This window comes from Myotis davidii, unplaced genomic scaffold (assembly GCF_000327345.1).
Source record: "Myotis davidii unplaced genomic scaffold, ASM32734v1 scaffold115, whole genome shotgun sequence".
Taxonomy (NCBI): Eukaryota; Metazoa; Chordata; class Mammalia; order Chiroptera; family Vespertilionidae; genus Myotis; species Myotis davidii.
In genome coordinates, this window is record NW_006291010.1 from 2265577 (window position 1) to 2271925 (window position 6349).

Genomic DNA, 6349 nt, shown 5'->3' on the forward strand with positions numbered 1-6349 from the left:
TGCACAAACCAGCCAGAAGGCAAGGAACCCCAATACCCCACCCCTACCTGACGCTGGGTTTGACACCTTTCAGAATCTTCTGCCCTCCCACCCTTGACACTGTCACTGCCTAAATGGATCTTGAGTTTTCGAAGCCCCAGCAGAAGCACAGTTCATTGAACTTTTAGGCATTGACCCTACATCATGGTACTCTCCATTTGGGATAGTCCTGTTATGACTCATCCACTACCATCTGACTTTTTTACCCTCTTCCCTCAGGTCCATGCTCACCCCAACGTCCTTTCCCACTACTGTGAATATTTTGGCTATTTTTACAGTTAAAAAACTACCTCAAAATTAAGTGGCTTAAAAGAGCAACCAGCCCTAGCTGGTTTGGCTCAGTGGATAAAGCATCAGCCTGAGGACTGAAGGGTTGTATTCTGATCAAGGGCGCTATTCTGATCAAGGGCACATGCACAGGTTGTGAGCACAATCCCCAGTAGGGGGCATGCAGGAGGTAGCCAATCAATAATCCTCTCTCATCATTGATGCTTCTATCTTTCTCCCCTCTCCCTTCCTCTCTGAAATCAATAAAAAAAAAAAAAATTACAAAAAGAGCAACCATTTTTATATACCTCATGCTTTTGTAGGTCAGGAATTTGGGAAGGGCTTGGTGGACAAGTCTTCTCCTCCACATGGTGCCAACTAGGGCCACTCAGTGCTATTCAATCTGTAGCTGGGCTGGGGTAGGGGCTCCAAGACAAGTCAAAGGCTGGCACTGTGGGTCTCCTCTCCACTTCCATGTAGTCTCAGGGCCTCTCCAGTGGTTGCTCCAGCAGATTAGTATATTTCCTACATGATACACAAGGGCCCCAAGAAGCCACAGTGGAAGCAGCCCTGGAATGGGTACATATCACTCTTGCTCAATAGGCCATCCTAGATTCAGGAAGAAAGCAAACAGTCCCTCCCTCTCGCCAGGAGGATTGTCAAAGAATTTATGGCCAAATAAGTGAGAATCATCAGTTGGAAGAGGACACTGAAAACCATAGCAGCTAAAGCAACATTGGCGCACAGCTCTGGCCTCCATCAGCTCTGCTCTTCCGTTCCCTTCCTCTTCCCCACATCTCTGTGCACAGTAACGCCTCAGGCTAAGGAATCACTTTCCCCTCCAGGCACGAAGTCTGAGTCCCTCACACCAGGAGGGTTATCAATCACAAACATGAGACTGGGTTTTGCAACAGAACTGGTGCTAAAAAGCCTTTGGCAGTGATTCCTTCTCGCCTTGTCTGTTTTTCAGAGGAGCATCTGTCAGGAGAGCGGGGTGTCCTTCTGTGCTTATGGTTTGCTTCCCTCCTGGGTCAGCCCAGGCCACTGCACTGCAGGTGTGGGATGACCAAGGTCCTCCGGAAACGACTCCAGGAGGCTGTGTTCAGGCCTAGCCCAGGGTTGGAAAAAAAGCAAAACGTCCTAAAAAAGCCCCTCAGACAGTGTCCAGAAGACCCTCCTACTGAACTGCACTTTCCAGAAGCACCCACATGATTTTTCACTCCAGAAGGCACATGGGCTACGTGGGTAAAATTGCCCAACTGAAGCATAGGAGACAGCAAGTAAATGAAGGGGGAGGAAGTTCTAAAGGACTCTGAACATATTACTGAATCATGTGTGTTATTCCTACACCCATTTTTAAAGTGGAAACTGGTGGGAATCATTTGCCGCATGAGCACACACAAAGCCCCGTCACAGCTGTCACCTCCGGGAATCATGTCTGTGCGGTGCAGCCGCTGTGCAGGTGATGAAGCTCAGACACTTAAATCAACTGCTCGAGGTCTTCGGTCATCAAATTATACATAGTGACTTTAAAGGAGAAAAAGAGGATTTTCTTATTTTTAACTAAAAAACAAAACAACAACAACAAATTAAACCTGGGTTTCAGTGTTCTATAAATAGAAACTTTCTATCATCCCATGCTTTGTCCCTAAGGATTTCTTCCACCCAAGTTGCAAATCACCTTCTCTTTCTATACCACGTCACCCTGTTATACTGGAGGGTTGTCCGCTAACCTTAGGTTCGCACCACACTTACAGAACAAGACAGTGGCCGCAGGGAGATCTGTCCCTACCAAATGAGAGTGACTGTCTGTCTGGACCAATAGGACTATTTTTCTTGGGAGTTTGAACTTAAGGCAAGGGAAGTGGTGCAGAAGCAGGAAGACATGCAGAAAGGTGGTAGCAAAGTCCATGAAATAGCACAGGTCATGCTGATAGAAGGCATGAGGAAGTATAAGCCATAGAGGAAGCAGAAGATATTAGAGGGCAGAAGCCATTGAAGAAGGAAGAGGAGGAGAAGGAAGAGGGGAACAAGAAGAAAGAACAAAAAAAGCCTTGAGTAAGTGAAAACTAATGATAAATATTAGAGATGAAGGTGGTGGTGGGATTGGTTGGAGAGTAAATGACGGAGTCAGAAAGCTGAGTCCCTATAATTGCAGAGTCCCAATAAAAGCACTTCAGCAGGGAGTGACAACTGCAGCTGCTAAGGGGACATCCAGGTGACCCAGCCTCTAGAACTGCACAGGACCCCAGACAACCTCCAAGTTCCAATCCTGCTTTCCCTCTGAGGCCTGATTGGGCAGCTATTCCTGGGTTCCCATGGGGCCTGGCTGTAGGACTGATGGTCCAATCTTACTTATACTAAGTTTCTCATAATAAAGCTATTGTTTGAAGTGAATTGAGTGCCTATTTCTTCCTACAAAAACACTAACGCCATGGTTGTAATGAAAAACCACAAGTATATTCTTTATAGACCAAATACAAGAAGAGGAAAATACCAATACTCTTAAAAGTTCGGTTTATAGGGCCCCATGGCATTGTAACAACTCAGATTTAAGACAAATACATTGAAGAAATAAATTTCAGACCTTCTCCTCCCCTATCCTAGTGATACCACTGGTAATACAACATCATTAGATTTAGCCTCTATTCAACCCAGAGCCCAAGAGAGAATTCTGTATCCAGGAAGTGTTCAATAAATGTTAACCATTGCAGTTGATTGGAAATATTGAAGATACAATCTACCAGAAGTTATGAATCAGAAAGACAGTACCACCTTCTCCAAGGGGCATCTAAAAACAAGGTGGGACATTTTTATTTGTCAATGACTGGGGGCTTCTGGCGCTATTTAATGGGGAAGAGTCAGGAATGCTAAAATTCCTACAACATTCATGAGAGTCCCATACAATAAAGACTTTTTCTGACAAAAAATGAAAATGCTGTCACCTTTAAGAACCACTAGACCTTCATACCCGTGTGTGTGTGGTGACCAAACTAAAAACCCTGACTTGTCACCGGGTCCACGGTCTAATAACACAATAGCCCAGTCCATGGTCAGACAACAGAACAGCACATCTTAAATCAGAATTATCTCAGGGAAGTCATAGTGGGCTATTTTAGCTGTTGGTCCATCCAGGGCTTATGGTCTGGGTTCTGTCTTGAAAGGCAACACACTCCTTCTCAGGAGCACCCTTACCCCAGGCAACAGACAACAAGATAGATTTGCCAAGGTAGGAAGATAGGACATACTTTGTTTAATGGCTTGTTAGCTTAATGTATTACTCATAAATGTTGAGATTGCGGGCATGTGGGCCTCCATTTGCACTGTTGCCCAGGTTCTGCAATCTGGATGTAACTTAAAGAAATAGGACAGGGCACATGACTCAGAGTGATAACTCCTGCCCTTAATTTGTATGATCTACCTACAATTTTAATTCTGTTCCTTTGGGGAACACTGTGGAATGGATCTCTTTTCCAAACCACAAATGACCTCACATTCATACTAGGGACCTGTCATTTTTAGAAGGCATGCAGGGGTTTCCAGGGAGTCAGCTCTGCCTCTGCCCTGTAAGTCTCTGCCTCCCACCTCAATTTGAGAAAACCAGAGTCTTTTGCTCACAAGCAAACTGCACGTTCCCTTATTTTTGATGAAACAGCTGCATGCCCAGCACCCAGACATTAAAGTACACGAGTAGAAAGTCTAATCCCTGACTTGCCTTTAAATGGCATTAAGAAAAAATTCTGAAGTGAGTGACCCGAAGCTTGCTAACATTTATTTTAGAGGATGGGATGGGGAACATTTTTTTCCTTTCCCTTAAGAGCCATCTTGGTGATCAGAAATGCCCATTTCAATTCAGTTTCAGTCTCAGAGAGATTATTTTTATTTATATTTGGGTAAAGCTTTAGTTTCCATTTGCTTCCTCTGATTACCTTGAAGATAAAGAAATAACACGTTTAAATTATTTTTTGCTCTGAGCCTTTTAAAAAGTTTTCTTCATTGTTGAAAGTATTACAGATGTTCCCCTTTATTTCCCCGCTGACTCCCTCTACCCCACACTCATTCCTACCCCCTCCCCAGACCTTCACCGCACTATTGTCTGTGTCCATGGGTTGTCCATATATGCATATAAGTTCTTTGATTGATCTCTTCCCGTGCACCCACCCATCCTCACCTCCCCTCTGAGATTCATCAGAATGTTCCATGCTTCTATGTCTGCTCTGAGCCTTAATGTACAGAATATTTTTCCTATTTCAAAAACACCTAAAATAACCTCTTTATCAAAAATCTAACTGTAGCTCCCACACAGATAATCATCTTTTCTTTCTACCACTTTTTAAAAACCATTTGTTATGACAATCGCCCACTGATTTCAAACAGACTTTGCAGTGCAGAAGTGACTATTTCCTAAGGAACAAGAAGACAATAAAAGGTGCTGTGTCTACAGTCTATGTCTCAAAGGCAAAGGAATAGATTAGGAGTCAGGAGACAGCCAAACACCAGTGAGCTGTGGGACCCTCAGGACAGGAGGGCGCCAGGCTTGTCTAAGGTCACTTCCAGGCCCAAAGGTCAATAACTCCACAGGTTAATCTCTTCATCCTGGAGGTATCTATGGAAAGTTCCAGAGAGACTCAGTCCAGTGCTTAGGTCAGGGAAGTGGCTATTTTTCGTCCCTGCTGCTCTCCAAGAGAGAAGTAAAGAAAGAATGGGCTGCACAGAAAACAAGGCCATTTTACCAGTAAGTCTCTTAGAAGTAGAGATATCTTAATAATATTAAATACTCATATATTGCCCCCCACCATATGTGCCAGAAACTGTTCCAAGAGTTTTACATGTATTAACTCATTGAATCCTCAACCACAACCCTGTGAGGTGGACAGTAGTATACATCACTAGCTTACAGGTAAGGAGGTAGATGCAATAGATGCTAAGTGACTTGTCTAAGGTCATTCAATAGTCAATGGTGGCACTGGAATTTGAACCAAAGAGATGTGATTCCAGATTTTAAGTATTTGCTGACCATAGTAACAACCTTCTGCCAAAAATAAACAGACTAGTGTAGATTCCATCTAATATTGGAATCTAATTTGTTGAAATCCTGACCCCTCGTTGTGTTACCTCCGGTGACTTACTTAACCTCTCACAGCCTCGGTTGTATGTTAGTAAAACATACCTTTAAAGGTTAGTAGTAAGGTTTTAACTAGATAATGCATGAACAAGTATTTTGTAAACCTTAGAGCTTTAAACAAACAATAATAATAAATCTATCTTTAGTAGATAATAGCTAAAAATGGCAACTTCATTAACCAATCTCAAAATCATAAACTAAAAAATATAGTTCTAACTTTAAAAATACAGGCTTCAAATTATATTTTGGAGGCGGCATGGCAGAAGAGATGAGGGCCAAGGGCCAAGGGAAGAGAGAAATTATGGCATTTTAGGGGTAGTGAATCGTCCCAGGGACCTAAAATAACATTATGTTGCCTGAACCAAAATAAGAGGACAACATGACATCTGAGTCACTTCTTCCAAATCCTCTTAGTGCCATTCAGAACTAGAAGGATTTGGGCAGTACTGGAAGGATTTGAGCAGTACTGGAAGGATTTGGGCAGTACTGGAAGGATTTGGGCAGTACTAGAAGGATTTGGGCAGGGCCAATGCAATGAAATGGGACACATTCAACAGTCTGAAGCAGGAGCCAGAGTGTCTAAAGTGACAAAACACAGACACATCCAACACTTGGCTTGGTCCAGCTTCCTTGGTGGTCAGCTCCTCAGTATTATAGTCAGGAACTTGAGATGATTCCTTGAATAGAGGAATGTGATAGAAGGAAGGGACATAAAGAAAACTTCAACCTGTGTGTTTAGTCCAGCACTATATAAAGTGGAACATTTAGCCTTGGAGTCAAACCACCTGCATTCAAGTCCTAGTCTGTTGCTTAACATCTGTGTGACTTTGGGCAAGTCATTGAACGTTCCCAATCTTTAGTTTGCAGATAACACATTAGAAATTCTATAATCTACCTCTTGAGAAACTCCAAGAAAAT